Source organism: Nansenia antarctica, assembly GCF_963989245.1.
Source record: "Nansenia antarctica genome assembly, chromosome: 8".
Classification (NCBI taxonomy): domain Eukaryota; kingdom Metazoa; phylum Chordata; class Actinopteri; order Argentiniformes; family Microstomatidae; genus Nansenia; species Nansenia antarctica.
The window spans coordinates 27,959,209-27,978,170 of record NC_137678.1 but is presented as its reverse complement, the minus strand read 5'-3'; the positions used below and the strand labels follow the sequence as shown (position 1 = coordinate 27,978,170).

Sequence of the window (18,962 nt, the reverse complement as noted above, 5' to 3'; positions counted from 1 at the left end):
GTATGTGAAAATACAAAAGAAGAAGCTCCTTCCATTGCCTCAGTCAGAAATGGTTATATAGCCCCGCGGTGGTGTAGCGGTCTACGCACTGGCCGCTAGTGCATGCTGCCCACCGGGGCCGGGGTTCGTATCCCGGCTCGCCAGATCCAGATATGGCCGAGGCACACGGGAAGCGGCATATTGGCCGGCCGCTTCCGAGGGGGGGTATAGGAGTATTTCTGGACTAGGATCCGTCGCGCAACACCGCCCCCTGGGTGCCGGAATAACGGTACTGGGCTCGAGGAGCCAGTCAGCCTAGTCTGCCTGGCGCCCTCCTCTGGGACTGCCGGCCACGGGGTCGTGCGGCGGATCCCATGCAATAGGCAGGGGATAATTGGATGCTAAGTTGGGTTAAATTGGCTACCAAATTGGGTGAAAAAGGGATAAAATCTGAAAAAAAGAAAAAAAGAAAAAAAATGGTTATATTTGTGAGATCTTTGCGGTTTGCTTAAGCACGGAATGTTTTCACTTTATTTAACTTATTACATTGTGATTTACATCAGCATTCCAGAGGACAGTTGTGGGCCTACTCCTCGAAATTTTGGACGAGGTGAGGAGGAGAGAGCCAGGGCAAACATTTTCACTGCGACAGCTGGAGACGGAAACAGATTTCACAGAGCAGGAGGAGGAGCTGAAGAAGGAACATTTCCGACAAAGCATGGTGATAATTTAAAATAAAAGTTTACGGCTGCATTTACCGCGCAAAAAATTTACAGACAAATTTAAACCCCCAAAAATGTAATATACACGAAAATGAGTTCAATGTATAATACACCTGAAAATGAGTTCAATGGAGATGGCAAAATATTTAAACTTCAAAGGGTTGAAATGATTGTACATGATTTGTACATGATTTGTCAAATGTTTTCCACACAGACCTCCGTGATGATGAGCATCGGAGGGAAAAGTGCAAGGGACTGCACAAACAAGATGATGGACAGGTATTTAAATGCATGAACAAAGACGCAGGTTGACTTCATGTATAACATAATTTCACCCATAATGCACATTAGTCATGTAACAGCTTTTCCCCCTCTCTCTTACAGATGCATGACAAATAGACTGATGTCCCTTTTCAACATCAGTGGTGGGGGGCTGCGGAACAAGAGGGCCTTTGGGCAGACTGCCCTGTACCGTGTCATATTGGGTAGGTTGGAACCGATAACTGGGCAAGAAGCATTGTATCTGCAAGGGGTGGGGCTTTTTGCTTCTCTTCCTCTTGCTACCCTTTCTATAGTCCACAATCGGCTCCTTGGTCTTGTCGATGCTGAGGTAATTTTCCAGGCAGCATTATACTACGTGGTTAACTTATCCTCTGTACTGTAGGCCGCCATGTTGTTGTTGATCAGGCCTGCACCGTCATCAGCTAACTTGACTTGATCAAAAAGGTGTGCACTAAAGGTTTGTTGTCTATAGCAACGGCTTCAACTCTACTATCCATACACGGGGGTCTAGGGTGGGTGGTAGCATACTACAGATTATTTTGTGGCGAGTGTCAAACATTTGCTCACTATAGGAACAAGAGCTACAGGGCACCAGACATTCAAGCATATTACATTTTCTTTGGCACATAGTAGGCAATCCACAATTTATCTGGCTCTTTACTCTTGCTTTTTAAAGTTTTAAATGGGATTCTTCTGTGAAAATAACTTTTCTTTTGCTTTATTTAATTACAGAAGCTGTCATGAACCTAAAAAAGGTCACAGAGGTGGAGGCAAGGGCGAGCATTGGAGATCACCTGAAGCAGGCCCCAGGCAGAACGGGCGGTGCTGGCTACAGACAGAATAACCCAACCTAAATGTTGTCTCCCTAACTGTTAATAAATACTATTATGTTGTATGTAATGTTCCTATTTCATTGTTAATATTTAATATTCTTTTTTCCTTATTTATATTTCGTATTTACTAGTTCCCTAAATAAATACATGTTCCTATTCATATTTCCTTATTTATATTTACTTATTACTCATGAAAATTGTATTTGTCTACTTATACTAAGTGTTTAAACGTCTAGGCTATAACAAAGCTAAATTGATGTGAAATTGGAAATTGAAACGTCTGTTTAAACTGCATTTCAACAGCTATATATAGTCTGCCGTTGAAATGCCTATAGAAACAGTCGTTTCAATTTCACCTCCATTATGCTTTGTTTTAGCCTAGAGGTTTAAACACCGGTGTTTCAATGTCTAGGTTATAATTAAGCTAAATTTAGGCTAAATTGGAAATTGAAACAACGTCTATGTTTAGACGTTGAAATGCCGTTGAAACATAGAAAGGGAAACAACGTCTATGTTTCAACGGCATTTCAACGTCTAAACATAGACGTTTTTTAAATTTCCAATATGGCCGATATTTAGCCTCGATTTGGCCTAGACGTCTACGGGCCATTTAGACGTTGTTTAGACGTCTAATCAACGTAAAATTGCTCACTGGGATGTGAAAAATGCTCCTTCTTCTAGCATTGTGACTGCTTGTTTTTCTTATGATGACTGATAGATCGATGATTCACTTGTTTAGACAAATTGTACTCGTAAATCGCTTTGGATAAAGGCATCTGCTAAATGTCTAAAATCAAATGTAATTGTACAATATTCTGTGTGTGTGTGTAAATGTATACATTTTGCAAGTGAAAGTGACTAGGTAGCTGTGCTGATATTGTGAATATCGGAAACGGCTGGGAATGCTTCTTCTCGGCCGGATCACAATGCTCGATCTGACCAGCCTGTCGTATGCTCGTCTGCCGTCAGGACTCTGTGCCATACCCCCTGAGTTCCCCTGACCCCCAGTGGAGGACTTTCAGGGCCGGGCTGTGTGAGTTTGTGCGCGTGTTGGTGCGCTCCTGTCAGCACAGCCTGCTGTACGACGACTACCTCTTCTCCTCCCTGCTGGCTCTGCTCACGGGGCTGTCCGACTCGCAGGTCCGCCCGCGCCTTCAGGCACACCAGCACCCTCCTCGGTGAGCCTCAGGAGCACACACATACACACATACACACACACACACACACACACTTTAATGAAGTGTGTTATACGAACACACGCACACACACACACTTTAATGAAGTGTGTCATACGAACATACACACACTTTCACTCACCTTCTTTCGCCACACACATACAGTAGCACATACAGTATACTGTATGTCAACACATATCCGCAAAGACACACACTTTAATGTTATACGAACACGTGTACACACACACACACTTTCACTTACCTTCTTTCGCCACACACATACACAGTAGCACATACAGTATATGCGGTGTGTGAGCATGGTTATGAGTATGTCACCCCTCACCCCCCAGCGATGAAGCTGATGACGGGGGTGATGGAGGTGGCGGTGGTGGTCTCTACCCAGATGAAGACCAGCCAGCGCCGCTACGACGTCGAGCAGAGCAAGAGGGCCGAGGACAGGGCCTCGGAGAGGCTGGAGGAGCTACAGGCGACCATCAGAGAGGTACAATACGCCCACACACACACAGACACACAGTCATAGGGAATCCCTTTTTAGGGACATTTGAGCTGAGTGTGAAAATCCATCTGTTCTGTTCTGTGCCTCCTCTTGCCAATTATATAGGTAAAGGAAACACATTTTGTTAACGCCTCTTGACTTAACATGCCAAAATCTCAACGTGTGAGTATGCCTGTGCGTGCGTGTGTGTGTGTGTGTGTAGCTGCAGGAGCATATTGGGGAGCTGTCGGCGATAATGAACAGTACCTTCAAAGATGTGTTTGTGCACCGCTATCGGGACCGCATGCCAGAGATCCGGCTTTCAACACACACACACACACACACACACACACACACACACACACACACACACACACACACACACACACACACACTGACAGCTAACCCTTTTTTCAAACAAAGGCTAGCTCATAAAGTTCATTATGGCTCGCCCCTCACACATACTGTAGACCTAGACCTAGTAAGGTTCATTTACACATCCACTGATGAAGAAGCCCAACTACTCTTCAGGGGTCGATGATTGATGTTTATTTACAAATTTGAGCTTTTCAAAAAATGCCGGTTGAGAGAGGACGCTGGCGTTGCTTGTTCGCCGCTTCTCCGCCCCGAAATCTAGGTGTAATTGCAGAGTAGATTGTCCTACAAAGAAACTTAGATTTAGATTTAGTAATCTAAAAATGTATTAGACCTCTATACTTTCTTTTATTTATTTTTGGTTTCTTTCTATTATTACTACTCGATCTTTTCAGCGTCTTTGAGTGTTTAGAAAAGCGCTATATAAGTCTAATGTATTATTATTATTATTATTATGATTATTATTATTATTAGACAGTAGACCTATTTCTGATCGCGCGTGTGTGTGTGTGTGTGTCCTACAGCAAAGCTCAGTGCGTCTGCAGTGTGTGCTTGCCCTGCAGGGTCTCTACCAGGAGAAGGACTTCATTGGGCGCCTGAAGCTGTTCACCAACAAGTTCAAAGTATGTCTCGTTCAAAATACCTTTATGTACACTTTCTTTCTGTGCTGTTCTCTTTCTCTGGGTCTCTCTCTCTTTTTCTCTCTCTCTCTCTGGGTCTCTCTCTTTCTCTGGGTCTCTTTCTTTCTCTGTCTTTCTCTCTCTCTCTCTCTCTCTCTGGGTCTCTCTCTCTCTTTGGGTGTCTCTCTTTCTCTGGGTCTCTCTCTTTCTCTCTGAATTTTCATTATTTTTCTCTGATTATTTATCAAGAATGGGTGACTAGTAATCTCTTCATAAGCAAATGAGAAATGGCTTCACATAAACCTTTTAAGCCCCATGTGTTGCCTGAGATAAGTTTGGGTTTACTCTTGGGCTTAGTGGAATTGCTCCTTCCCTTGTGTGTGTGTGTGTGTGTGTGTGTGTGTGTGTGTGTGTGTGTGTGTGTGTGTGTAGAATAGGATGCTCAGCATGGTGCGCGACAAGGACCCAGACGTGGCGATGAAAACCATCCAGCTGCTGCTGCTCATCCAACAGTGAGTGTGTGCGCGCGCGTGTGTGCATGTGAACGTAAGCAAATATGTCCTGGTATGGGAATTTCTTGGTTGTTTGTTTGTGTGTATGTACAAGCATGGCTGCTGACCTGTTGTGTGTGTGTGTGTGTGTGTGTGTGTGTGTAGGGGGACAGAGGAGGGGCTGACAGATGAGGAGAGCAACAATGTGTACCCTCTGGTGTTTACTTGTCACCGAGGCCTGGCGTCAGCTGCTGGAACCTTCCTCTACCACAAGTACACCTCTCTGTATTCTCTACAACCTTCCTGTACCACAAGTACACCTCTCTGTATTCTCTACAACCTTCCTGTACCACAAGTACACCTCTCTGTATTCTCTACAACCTTCCTTCAGTCATCCCTCCATCCCTCTCTACTTGTTCGTAAATATATATACTTTTACTCTACCTCTACCATGCCACCATACTCTACCAAGTACATCATGATCACTCCATCCTTCAATTCTCTATCGATATCTCTTGTATCTGTTTGAATATCTCCAGTGTATTGGAATGTGTGTGTGTGTGTGTGTGTGTGTGTGTGTGTGTGTGTGTGCGCGTGTGCGCGTGTATGCGTGTGTCAGGCTGTGCAGTCACGGGGCCAAAGACTTCCTCAACCTGCTGGTCTCCTTCTACATCCAGAGTGAGGTAAAGAAAGCACTCTGACCACACAAACACACTCTCTCCATCTCTCTCTCCATCTCTCTCTCCGTCTCTCTCCGTCTCTCTCTCCGTCTCTCTCTCCGTCTCTCTCTCCGTCTCTCTCTCCATCTCTCTCCATCTCTCTCTCTCTGTCTCTCTCTCCATCTCTCTCTCCGTCTCTCTCACTCCAGTTTGATTCAAACTAAATTTAGTGACATGAATAAAAGCAGCCAAAGCAACACAGTAAAACGAACATTAATGTACAGTATTGTACTAGATGTTAGATAGGTAGACAGTACTTAATAAGGTACTTCAATAGGTACTTCATTGATCCCTGAGAGGAAATTCAGGCATTACAGCAGCTCAGACCACAAAGACAACAACAACAAAATAAAACAATTGAATTAATAGGCAAAAATAAAATAGATACAAATAAAAAATAAAGATAGACCAATAGACATTTGGAACCTTATATATATATATACAGACGGTAAGATTTCACCCAGACCGAGCCAATCGGAGGAGGAGTTGGTACAGTGTTATTGCTGCAGGCAGAAACAATCTCCTATAGATAATAGTTGTACTACTGTATGTGCACTTTGTTGTACTAGATGCTATATGTTCACAAGAACACTTGCTCTCTCTCTGTCTCTCTCTCTCTCTGTCTCTTCCTCTCTCTCTCTCTCTCTCTCTCTCCCTCTCTCTCTCTGTCTCGTCTCAGTTCCATGAGCAAGGTGCGTATCTGGTGGACAGTCTGTGGGACGTGGCAGAGGTGGAGCTTAGGGACTGAGAGACCATGACATCCCTGCTGCTGCAGGAACCGGGCCAGGGACAAGGTAGGCAGGGCTCCATGATCGTCACCAGAGGCGGATTTAGAATTGTAGGATATCCGGGGCTTAGCCCAGAGGGAGAATATAATGTGCGCACATATAATGTGCGCACATATAATGTGCGCACATATAATGTGCGCGCGTTTGCCGAAAACTCCATGTTTACTAGCTGTAACATTAACGTTACATCATTCTTTTTCACTTGTTACTCAGTCAACCAGAGTGCAGATATCAAAGACTATCAGCCTGTTATTCACTTTATTTGTACAAGTATTATCCTTTGTTTGATTTCTTACCATGTACCGTAACAGTACCTTGCTATGTTTCATTTTCATTATAACATAACGTTATGTTATGATAGCCAGCTAGCATTAGCAAACCGGAAAAGTAGTGTCAGTGAGTCAGTCACCTTTCTAATAAGATTCACAAACCTGAAACATCATCTATGTCATCACTGCTGGTGATGTCATTGTTGTCAGCTGCTGAAACTGCTGCTGCAACAGTTCTTGGCGCTTGTTTTGTTGAAAACAACTTTGGGATATCCATCCTTACAATTTTGCAAGTCAGGCACTGATTGAGATCACTTCTTCTTCAGGGCAGGGCAGGCTACGCAGTACGCAGGCTAATGTCGCGCAGCTGCTGCCTCTCTGTTGGACTCCGGTACTGCACGTTACTCACGAGAGTTTTTTTTTTTGGGGGGGGGGGGGGGGAAAGTAAAACATTCGGGGCTTTTCAGAAAACATCCGGGGCTTGAGCCCAAATAGCCACCCCCTAGCGCCGCCCCTGATCGTCACTCACAAACCACCTGGGGAGTAGAACCAAACCATGACCGTCACAAACCACCTGGGAAGTAGAACCAAAATGTGACTAGACTAATTCTGTCTCTCACCCACCCTTCTCTCTCTCTCTACCTCTCTCTCTCTCTCTCTCTCTCTCTCTCTCTCTCTCTCTCTCTAATAATAATAATAATAACTTTTATTTGTATAGCACATTTCCTGCGTTGCAGCTCAAAGTGATTTAATCATTATATAATGATAATTTAATCATTTTGTCATTTAAAGGCAATTTTTAAAAGATTTTTAAAGTCTTGACTTGAAAATATTTGCTACCTCTCTCTCTCTCTCTACCTCTCTATATCTCCCTCTCTCTACCTCCCTTTCTCTACCTCTCTCTCTCTCTACCTCTCTATCTACCTCTCTACCTCTCTCTCTCTCTACCTCTCGCTCTACCTCTCTTTCTCTCTCTACCTCTCTATCTCTCTCTCTGTACCTCTCTCTCCCTCTCTCCCTGTGTTAGGTCTGGAGGATGAGGAGGAGGTGGGTCTGATAGAGCTGATGATGTGTGCAGTCAGACAGGCAGCTGAAGGACACCCATCTCCTGGGAGAGCTCAGGGCAAGAGGGTGAGAGAGGAGAACACTACTGTACTGTCTGAGGAGAGGAGGAGGACGTGTGTGTGTGTGTGTGTGTGTGTGTGTGTGTGTGTGTTGCTTTTCATTCTGCTTGTGCACATCTTCATGCTTTCTTATGTTTGTGTTAATGCAAGGAATGTTTTCTTGCTTTGTTTGCCTTTGAATATTTGTCTGTGTCTGTGTGTCTGTGTGTGTGTCTGTGTGTCTGTGTGTCTGTGTGTGTGTGTGTGTGTGTGTGTGTGTGTGCCCTCGATCCTGGGCAAGAAGGATAAGAAGACACAAGCTCAGGACAGAAGACGCATTTCCACTCACTTCATCCCCAAGCTGCCCCAGCTTCTGGCCAAGGTGGTGAACATTAACAACACATTATAGTGTCTATCAACTGTTAACTCTACATATATTGTGAGTTCTATACACACACATACACACACACACACACACACACACAGCGGCTGTGGCGCAGGAGGTAGAACCCGGTTCGAACCCCGGCTGGCCACATGTCGAGGTGTCCATGGGCAAGACACCGAACCCCCAATTGAACTCCCAATGAGCGGGGCCGGCGCCTTGCATGGTAGCTTGCCGTCATCGGTGTGTGAATGTGTGTGTGAATGAGAGGCCATTGTAAAGCGCTTTGGAATAAGGCGCTATATAAGTCAGTCCATTACACACACACACACACACACACACGTACACATGTCAGCGCTCATGGTTTGAACTTACTCAGGGGTACAAACCTGTCACCTTTTAGCCGTTTTAGCCGTTTTTACCTCAAAATAGGTCAACGATTTTCATAAATGTTCTTTGTTTTCAGGCAAAAAACTATTTTGTCACCTTTTTGGGCCATCACCAGTTTGCATCCCTGTTACTATTTGATTTCAATATGTTTATCTCTTCCGCCCCCATACACAGTACTCAGCAGACACAGAGAAGGTGTCCAGCCTCCTCAAGGCCCCTCTGTACTTTGACCTGGACACCTACAGCAGCGCTGGCAGACTGGAGAAGGTAGGAGGAGGGAGATGAGTAGGGAGATGAGAGCGCTGCTTACACGCCCATAGCTATAATGTCATATTATTGCTCTCAGTACAAATATTGGAGAAAGAGGAGGCTGCAAAAGATTGAAATACTCCACTCCGTTCATCATATTCACCCTTCTTACCCCACCTTTTCTTCTCTTTTATCCTCCTTGTATTCATCCCTTCTTCGCCTGTTGTCAATCACATTATATTTCTGCTGCAGGTACACACACACACACACACACACACACACACACACACACACACACACACACACACACACCTTTATCCAAAGCTTACAACAAATACATTTGTGTATGTAAGTGAAGTGAATCATCTATCCATCAGTCATGGCAGGAAAAGGTCATCTATGCTCAGGGCCCAGGGGCCATTGGCAGTCGTAGTGCTAGAAGAAGGAAGGTCTTTAAAATATATATATTAAATGTAAAATAAATATATATGTTAATAGTAGAGAAACTGTACAGGGGGGGTAGAGGGACAGTCAAGGTGTAGCCTGAAGAGATGGAGGTCTTCAGTCTACGGCGGAAGATAGGGAGTGACTCTGCAGTCCTGGTTCCACCAGCTTCACTCTCTCTTTTCCATCAGCGTTCACTCTCTCTCTCTCTCCCCCCCCCTCTCTCTCTCTCTCCCCCTCTGTCTCTCTCCCCTTCTCTCTCTCCCCCTCCCTCCCTCTCTCTCCCTCTCTCTCTCTGTCTCTCCCCCTCTCTCTCTCCCTCTCCCTCTCTCTCTCTCCCCCTCTGCCTCTCTCTCCCCCTCTGCCTCTCTCTCCCCCTCTCTCTCTCTCTCTCTCTCTCTCTCTCTCTCTCTCTCTCTCTCTCTCTCTCTCTCTCTCTGTCAGTTTCTGGACCTGCTCCTGTCCCAGCTGTGTGGCATCGTGGAGAAGCACGTGGACTCTGGGGTGTTGGAGGCGTGTGTCCGTGTGGCGTGTGCCCTGTGTGCAGAGAGCTACACCTTCTCCTCCCGCGCCGACCTGGCGATCAGCCAGCTGCTGGACAGCCTGATGGAGCGCTTCAGCTCCCATCTCAGCGACCTGCTGCGGGTACACACACACACTCACACACTCACACGCACACACACACACACACACACTCGCACGCAATCACACATACACACGCACGCACTCACACACACACTCACACTCTCACATTCGCACACTCACACTCTCACATTCGCACTCACACACACACTCTCACACACACACACACACACGCTCTCACACTCACACACACCCGCATTCGCTCTGACACACACACACTCACGCACACTCACGCACACTCACACACACACACTCGCACACACACGCTTGACTTGAGTCTCATTCAGTTCATCTCTCTAGTCTTTAACTTGAGCTGATGAGGCTTGTGTGCGCCCCAGGTGTAGATGTGAGAGAGCCTTTTGAGGTGTTGTGGGTAATGAGGTTTCCTGTGTGTGCCCAGGGCTTTGCTGAAGATGATGTGTACAGTGCTGCGGTCGCCCTGAAGAGGATCGCTGCCTTCAGCGGGTAAGAGAGTGTCGACTAGTGTGTGAAATGAAATACTACTGATGAAATGCCTTTAACACATATTTTGAATAGAAATGGCCAAGCAGTCCCGACTTGTAATGTATGTCCCTAATACCTAGATAGCTATATTGTAATTTGTGTGTTGTGGTGTGGTTGTATGGGCTGTTGGGGGCGTTGATTGCAGGATGTGGCCTTGTTGTCTTGTTTTGTCATTATGTTTGTTTTAAAAGAAAATAAAGAAACATTTGATCACAAAAAAAGAAATGGCCAAGCAAAGGCCTTTAATCCTTTTCAGAACAGGTGTTGTTTGATGTGATTTTCATAAAGTATTTTCTTTTTATTTACTTTCAGTTCTCTCCCATCTTTTTCTAATCATATTATTCTATGTGAGTTTGGATCGTGTGTGTGTGTGTGTGTGTGTGTGTGTGTGTGTGTGTGTGTGTGTGTCTGTGTGTGTGTGTGTGTGTGTTGGCCCTGATATGTGTGTTTCTGTTTTCAGTGCCAAGGACCTGACTGCGTTGAAGCTGTTTGAGCCCTGCTTTCAGTTGCTAAAGACCGGCGTGGAGTCTAGAGAATTCGACAAGGAGGTGTGTGTGTGTGTGTGTGTTTCCTCGCATCTCTCCTGGCAGACACTGTATATAATACACACACACAGTCACACACAACTTTATTCTATCTGGTTTCAGCTGATGGTCCCAGCCCTGAAGTGTGCATATTTCCACCTGGCCTGGGAGAAAGTGAGGGTGTCCAACTCTACACCAACCGAGGTGTGTGTGTGTGTGTGTGTGTGTGTGTGTGTGTGTGTGTGTGTGTGAGTGAGCGTGTGTCCATATCCATATCTGTGTGTGTGTGTGTGTGTATGTGTGAGTGACGTGTGTCCATATCTGTGTGTGCCTGACTCCTCTGGCATTGCCTGTCTGCCGTATTTACCTATTTATTTACGTATTTACATACTGTAGTAATACCAAACTCTGTCCATCTAACCTATTAACACAGACGTAGCCACCCTGTACCTATGGTGGCGGTGGCTTAGTGGATAGCTAGTTGGACTGATGGTGATCTGAAGATCATGCGTTCAAATCCCACCTGGGAACACCGATCTTGGGTATTAGTGTGCCCTTGAGTAAGGCACTTAGCCCTAAGTTACTCCAGGGAGACCTAAAGATAAAAAAGCATTTTTCCTAAATGATAAAAATGTAAATGTATTACATGGTGCTACTGTATTCACACACCAAAGTGCCCATATTTCACCACGGCACTGCCTGCCTGCCTGCCTGCTTAAGCCTCTCACCAGCTGTGAGGACAGCATGCAATTAACACAGCAATCTGTTCAAGAGCATCTGAGTCCACAGCGCCGCGGTCAGGCTTCCACAGTACACACACACAGATTTGGACACATACTCACACAGATATGGACACACGTCGCTCACACATACACACACAGATATGGACACATGCTCACACAGATATGGACACACGTCGCTCACACATACACACACAGATATGGACACATGCTCACACATACACACACAGATATGGACACACGTCGCTCACACATACACACACAGATATGGACACACACACACACAGATTTGGACACATACTCACACAGATATGGACACACATCACTCACACATACTCACACAGATATGGACACACATCACTCACAGATATGGACACACGCTCACACACACACACACACACACACACACACACAGATATGGACACACGTCACGCTCACACACACACACAGATATGGACACACGCTCACACACACACACACACACACACACACACAGATATGGACACACATCACTCACACATACTCACACAGATATGGACACACGATCACACACACACACACACTCACACACACACACACACACAGATGGACATACACGTCGAGTTATGGACATCATCACACACACACACACACACACACACACACACACACACACACACACACACACACACATGCAGTCAGTTATGATGATGAGGCAAACTGGCATGGCTGTTTAGCCAACATAGCGCAGAGCTCCAACATAAACAGACACAAATCCCCCCCCTCCTAAATACTATGTTTAGTCATTCAGAAACCTGCCACTCTCGTGTCTCACTCTGTCACTCTCTTCCCCCTCTCTTCCCCCTCTCTTCCCCCTCTCTTCCCCCTCTCTTCCCCCTCTCTTCCCCCTCTCTCCCCCCTCTCTTCCCCCTCTCTTCCCCCCTCTCTTCCCCCTCTCTCCCCCCTCTCTTCCTCCCTCTCTTCCCCCTCTCTTCCTCCCTCTCTCCCCCCTCTCTTCCCCCTCTCTTCCTCCCTCTCTTCCCCCTCTCTCCCCCCTCTCTTCCCCCTCTCTCCCCCCTCTCTCCCCCCTCTCTCCCCCCTCTCTTCCCCCTCTCTCCCCCCTCTCTTCCCCCTCTCTCCCCCCTCTCTTCCTCCCTCTCTTCTCCCCTCTCTCCCCCCTCTCTTCCCCCTCTCTTCCCCCCTCTCTTCCCCCCTCTCTTCCCCCCCTCTCTTCCCCCCCTCTCTTCCCTCTCTTCCCTCTCTTTCCCCCTCTCTTCTCCCCTCTCTTCCCTCTCTTCCCTCTCTTTCCCCCTCTCTTCTCCCCCTCTCTTTCCCCCTCTCTTCCTCACACCCACACACTCCCAGGTGGAGCTCAAGCGTCTGAAGAAGTCCACTCGTTCTGTGTGGTGTGTCAGAGCTGTCTGTCAGTGGGCCAGGCTGAGATCAGAGACCAGGTGAGGTCAGAGACCAGGTGAGAGCAGGGGGGGGGAACAATCTGACAAGGATGACAACGACGGGCTGTTTTTGTAAGGCTGCTCCAAAAAAGGTGGTAGAGCTGTCTGGTATGGTAGCAGTCGTCACCCAGTGTGGGTGTGTGGGGATGATGTGTGGAACTCGACTGTGTGTGTGCATGCGCGGGGTAGTGGTGGTCTAGTGGATAGTGAGTTGGACTGGTGATCGGAAGGTTGTGAGTTAAAATCCCGCCTGAAACACTAGTGGGCTCTTGAGTAAGGCACCATTCTCAGCCCATAGTGACTCCAGGGGGAATGTTCCTGTAATTGTAATCTCCCCAGGCGTTTGTGGTGCTGTGTGACCTGTTGCTGCTGCTGGGGGTGGGGGCGATGGCCTACCCCCCCTCCGACTCCCTCCGCTCTGAGATGGCCGGCTTCCTCCTGGACTACGTCTTCACTGAGCCTGAGGATGACGAGCTGCTCGGTAGGGAACATTACGTTACATTACCAACATTCTCTCTCTCTCTCTCTCACCCATCCTTCCTGTCAATCTCTACTGTCTCTATTGCAGTAAAAAGAAAAATATGAGTGGGACTCCCCTTAAAAACGTAAAAAATATATTATATACCGGTGTATATGTTACGGTACATGTGGGAATACGGTTTATGTCGGCATTTCCCGGGGACATGTCAGCATAAAACGTAGACTTGGTACATGCTGGCATGTCTAACCCTAACCCTAGCACCTAACCCTAACCCTAGCACCTAACCCTAACCCTAGCACCCGAGCACCTAACCCTAACCCTAGCACCCTAACCCTAGCACCCGAGCACCTAACCCTAACTCTAGCACCTAACCCTAACCCTAGCACCCTAGCACCTAACCCTAACCCTAGTTTTCTCACATGTACCGTATTCCCACATGTAGTGAAGTGAAGTGAAACTTTATTTATATAGCGCCTTTCGTACACGGATGCAACTCAAAGCGCATTATATATATATACATCTCACATCTCATTCCTCTTTTTGTGCCCGCCCCCCTCTCTTTTTCTCTCTCTCTCTCTCTCTCTCTCTGGATAATGTCTTCTTTTGGCTCCTCTCTCGGAAGAAGCGGAGGAGTTGAACATAATGTCGCCTCCAGCGGAGGAGAAACCAGTTGACTGGCTTCTGTAAACTGGTCATCTATGGAGTCCTGGACCTCAACGCTGCCACGGACATTTTCAAATACTACAGCAAGGTGGAGAAGAGAGGGAGGGAGGGAGGGAGGGAGGAGAGGATGAGGGCAGAAGGGTGGAGAGGGTAGGGCCTGAGGGAGGAGGGGATGAGGCCCGAGGGGAGAGAGAAATGGGTCAGAGGGAACGATAGAAGAGAAGATGATGGGAGGGAGGCAGAGAGGGGGATGAAGTAGGGGAGAGAGGAAGGAGAAATGGGAAGAGAGTAAGAGGATGGAAGAGAGGATGATTAGAGTGAAGGAAGATGGAGAACTGGAGGAGAGAGAGGAGGAAGAGATCACCAAAAAAGATAGCACTGGAAGGAAGAAGTGTGTGAGAAGGTGGAGGAGGGGTGAGAAGTTGTTCTTAGTATCAGTAAGGGGTGGCGGAATGAGTCAGAGGAGAGAGAGAGAGAGAGAGAGAGAGAGAGTGGGTGAGAAACGGATGGAAAGTTGAGAAAAGGATTGATTAAACACAGTGGTCAGAAGAATGAGAGGAGGATGACGACTCATTCTGTCACGTCTCTCTCCAGTTCTACAAAGACTTCGGTGACATCATCAAGGACACCTTGAGCAAAACCAGGCTCATCTGCCCCACGGAGAGCGCCAGCACCGTCTGTCTGAGTCTGCAGCAGGTGTGTGTGTGTGTGTGTGTGTGTGTGCGCGTGTGTGCGTGTGTGTGCGCGTGTGTTTAAATAAACAATACCTCTGTATTACTGTGTGTAAGTGATGAGGGGTGGACTACTAATAGGGTGTGTGTGGTGTGGTGTGTGTGGTGTGTGTGTGTGTGTGTGTGTTTCCTCAGCTGCTTGCTGCGCTGGCTCCAGAGGAGCGCAGTGGCGTGCAGTCAGGTGAGGCAGGGTAGGCAGTGCCTCACCCAGGCATTTAAGAAAGAAAAAGAAGTTTTTTTTAATTAAGTTTTAATTATTTTTTTATCTCAAAAAAATATCTATTTTTTATTTATTTTACTCATTATTCTTAACTTTAATGTGTTAAAATGTTGTTAAAATAAAAATAAATGATGTAAAATGTGTTGTTTTAAAAATATAATGCATGCCCTGGCACCAGGAGAGTTTGCTCCCAAAGCGAGCTGATTGCTGGCGAGAGGCTGAAGCAGTGCCTCTGTGCTATGCGAAGTGATAGACCAACAGTTTCGTAGGTTTGCGCATGCGTAGTCTGTTCTCACATTGTCTTCATTGATGGACGTTGAGGCACCGTGCAGGCTGCCTCTGACAGCATGATTGACAGTTTGCGTTTGGCTTGCCGTAGCGGCATTCCTCTGCTGTTCGCGCCGCGGTTCTACATTTCCCATAATGAGAACAATACATTACATTTTTGACCAGCTATTTGATAGTATAGTATATATGGGCTATGTGATTGACTTTATAGTATAGTATATTAGCCTACATTACATTACAGTCATTTAGCCGACGCTTTTATTCAAAGCGACTTACAATAATTGCATTTAACGTAGGAGTAGGAGTGTACTGCTTTTGTAAGGCAAAATGAAGAATAGCAAACTAAAAATACAGTAGGTGCTTAACAGGGAGGATCCTGGTAGTAGGCCTACTTCTTGAAGAAGTGAGTTTTGAGCCTGCGTTAAAAGATATAAGGGCTATTGATTGCCTTTATAGTATGCGCTATGCCATTTGAAGTCTGGCTGCTGCGTTAATCGCATGTTTTTTTTTTAAATAGCTCACTGCCTACCCAGCCAACGACCTCACTGCACGTTACTGGAGGAGCGTGGTAGTGAGGAGTTAGGAGAGATCAGAGAGCTGGCCAAGAGACTGGCTATGAGCTTCGGCAATGACCTGCACTGTGTCCGCAAGCCACTGATTACCCTGCATATGTCAGTAACACACACACACACACACACACACACACCTTTGTCTCTCTCTCTCTGTCTCTATCTGTCTGTCTCTCTCTCTCTCTTTGTGTCTCTATCTCTCTCCGTCCCTGTCTGTCGCTTTCTCTCTGTCTCTCTCTCTGCATCTTTCTCTCTCTGCCTCTCTCTCTCGCTCTCTCTCTCTCTCTTTGCCTCTTTCTCTGTCTCTCTCTCTCTGTCTATTTCTCTCTCTGTGTCTGTCTTTCTATCTCTCTCTTTCTCTGTATCTTTCTCTCTGCATCTTTCTCTCTCTGCCTCTTTTTCTCTCTCTCTCTCTTTGCCTCTTTCTCTGCCTCTCTCTCTCTCTCTTTCTCTCTGCCTCTCTCTCTCTCTTTGTTTCTTTCTCTTTCTCTCTCTCTCTCTCTCTCTCTCTCTCTATTTCTAACCTATGCAACATGGTGCAGTTTGTGCCACGTCTGTGTAGAACCATGTTTGGGTTGTTGATGTGTTCTCAGGAGCGGTATCCGGTTTGCGCTGCGCGACGCGGTGAAGGGGGAGGAGCCTCCGAACCTGCCCTTCCTGGAGATCCTCAGCGAGTTCAGCTTCAAAGTCCTCCCTCAGGACCGCATTCAACTGTGAGTCTTAACACACACATACACACACACACACACACACACACACACACACACCACTCATGCATACACCACACACAACACACATACACCACACACACACACACACACCCACACACCGGCGTACATGAACACACGTCTTCATCCACACAAGCATCTATACATATGACTTGACATATGACATATATGATAGTGTGTTTGTGCACACAGACACTCACACAAATATTCAAATAACCACCCAATCAATCATCCCCCCTTTGCCCTCACTAATAACTTCCACACCGGAACTCGCACAATATGTAGTAAGTACACGTCACATGAATATATATAAATACTTGTAGGTTGTTCTTACTCTTTTTCCTCCATCCATCCAAACATCCATTCGTCCCTCCCTCTCTCTATCCTCTCCAGGTCACGTTTCCTGAGAGCTGAGCTTCCCTCTGCTGCCCCCTCCTGGCCGTCCCTGGGTATGTACCAGCGCTCTCTGGGCCCTGCTAAGTCCAGAGGAGGAGAGAAGGAGAAGGAGAGCCCAGCACCGTCCCCCCGTAGCACCCCTGCATCCACGCACAGGAGGACCACACCCCGGGGTGGGTAACACACACACACACATACTCACACTCACACTCACACACACACACACGCACACACTCGTACTCACACACACACACTCACACACACACTCACACACTCACACACACACATACTCACACATACTCACACAGACATTTACACACACACACACACACACACACACACACTCACACTCATACACACATACACACACACACACACACACACACACACACGTACTCACACTCACACTCACACTCACACACACACACACACACACACACACACACACACTCATACACACACACTTTTAAATGTTTTGGTTTGTTCCAAAAAAAAGACATTCCATAAACATATATACAGTCTCCGTAATATCACAGAAGTACATACTATTTGGGAAAAGGGTGTAGGCCAGGGTTTGTTTAAATGATAGAGGGGCCTGATTAATTAAGGCTGGGGAGGTGGCTGCTAAGGATTTAGGAGGTTTAACCTTTGACCTCTCTCTCTCTCTCCAGGCTCAGCAGCGTCCAGTGCAAGCGGACGAGGGGTGTGGCAGGACAGCGGCAGGATCCACTCCCTGCCGACCCCCACCCTGACCTCCACCGTGGAGAGAAGGGCGCCCAAGCCTGGAGTGAAACACAAACACACGTGTGTGTGAGTGTGTGTGAGTGTGAGTGTGAGTGTGAGTGTGTGAGTGTGTGAGTGTGAGTGTGAGTGTGAGTGTGAGTGTGAGTGTGAGTGTGAGTGTGTGAGAGAGAGACAAAGAAGCCAGAAGAGCACGGCTTCTCCTGGTACAGTACAAGTGCTTGAGGTTTGAACGACCCTTATGTTATGTCTCCCAGGCTGTCCATGATTGAGGAAGATGAGGATGAGGTAGAGGAAGAGCCTGAGATCGATGACTCTGACAGAGAGACCTCCATCACACTGGTAACTCCCCAGCCCACTCAGATCCAACCATGGACTTCAACAAGACAAATAACAACATCTATTCATACTAGTTAAACAAAAAAAGGAAAGTGCTCTGACCCCAAAACGTCTACACCCCACTATCTATTCCTGTGGTCTCTCACCTTTCTTGTTCTTTCCCTCTTTTGCTCCTCAGCCATCCACCCGTCGATCCACCACCAGTTACCTAGAGGGGCGGTTTGAGTAAGAGAGTGGACGCCAGTACTATTTGAAGGAGAACACAGTTCTGTGAAAACATCTTGATAACTCCTTATCAGTTGAAGGGTTAAATGATGCACTTGACTTTTTGTTGTTGTTGTTGTTGTTTTTGTGTTTTTAATGTTAAATAAAATACAGGTGCCTTACTATTATTAAGTTAATGCAGTGTATCAGCATTGCTTATTTGGGAATGATTTAACACACGTGGTGGTTCATGGAAGTTGCAATGGCCCTCGTCGACATCAGACAAAGAATGAGGCGCCAGGAGCACACGGGGATTGTAGTGGGGGTTGTAGTAGTGGAGCTAGATAACTACTCGAGTTACAGCCATACTGTCACCAAGATTATAAACCCATGCAATGTCAATCGTTTACAAAGTATTGTAAATTGCAGTGTGCACATATAG

General features: G+C 46.7%; 1 pseudogene across 1 annotated transcript in view; it reads left to right on the top strand.

Annotated features, from left to right (window-relative positions):
- LOC308163482 (cohesin subunit SA-1-like) overlaps positions 1 to 18,545 on the top strand; it is a 29,595-nt pseudogene extending 11,050 nt beyond the window's left edge. The window contains exons 6-24 of the transcript in view: positions 2,786 to 2,994; positions 3,342 to 3,493; positions 3,711 to 3,805; positions 5,602 to 5,656; positions 8,157 to 8,234; positions 8,799 to 8,891; positions 9,762 to 9,962; positions 10,360 to 10,424; positions 10,924 to 11,011; positions 11,111 to 11,191; positions 13,072 to 13,107; positions 13,500 to 13,641; positions 14,909 to 15,000; positions 16,105 to 16,214; positions 16,706 to 16,825; positions 17,234 to 17,409; positions 17,908 to 18,040; positions 18,235 to 18,319; positions 18,495 to 18,545. The product of the transcript in view is annotated as a cohesin subunit SA-1-like (transcript). The remainder of the gene's footprint in view (positions 1 to 2,785; positions 2,995 to 3,341; positions 3,494 to 3,710; positions 3,806 to 5,601; positions 5,657 to 8,156; positions 8,235 to 8,798; positions 8,892 to 9,761; positions 9,963 to 10,359; positions 10,425 to 10,923; positions 11,012 to 11,110; positions 11,192 to 13,071; positions 13,108 to 13,499; positions 13,642 to 14,908; positions 15,001 to 16,104; positions 16,215 to 16,705; positions 16,826 to 17,233; positions 17,410 to 17,907; positions 18,041 to 18,234; positions 18,320 to 18,494) is intronic.
- The last annotated feature ends 417 nt before the right edge of the window (positions 18,546 to 18,962 follow it).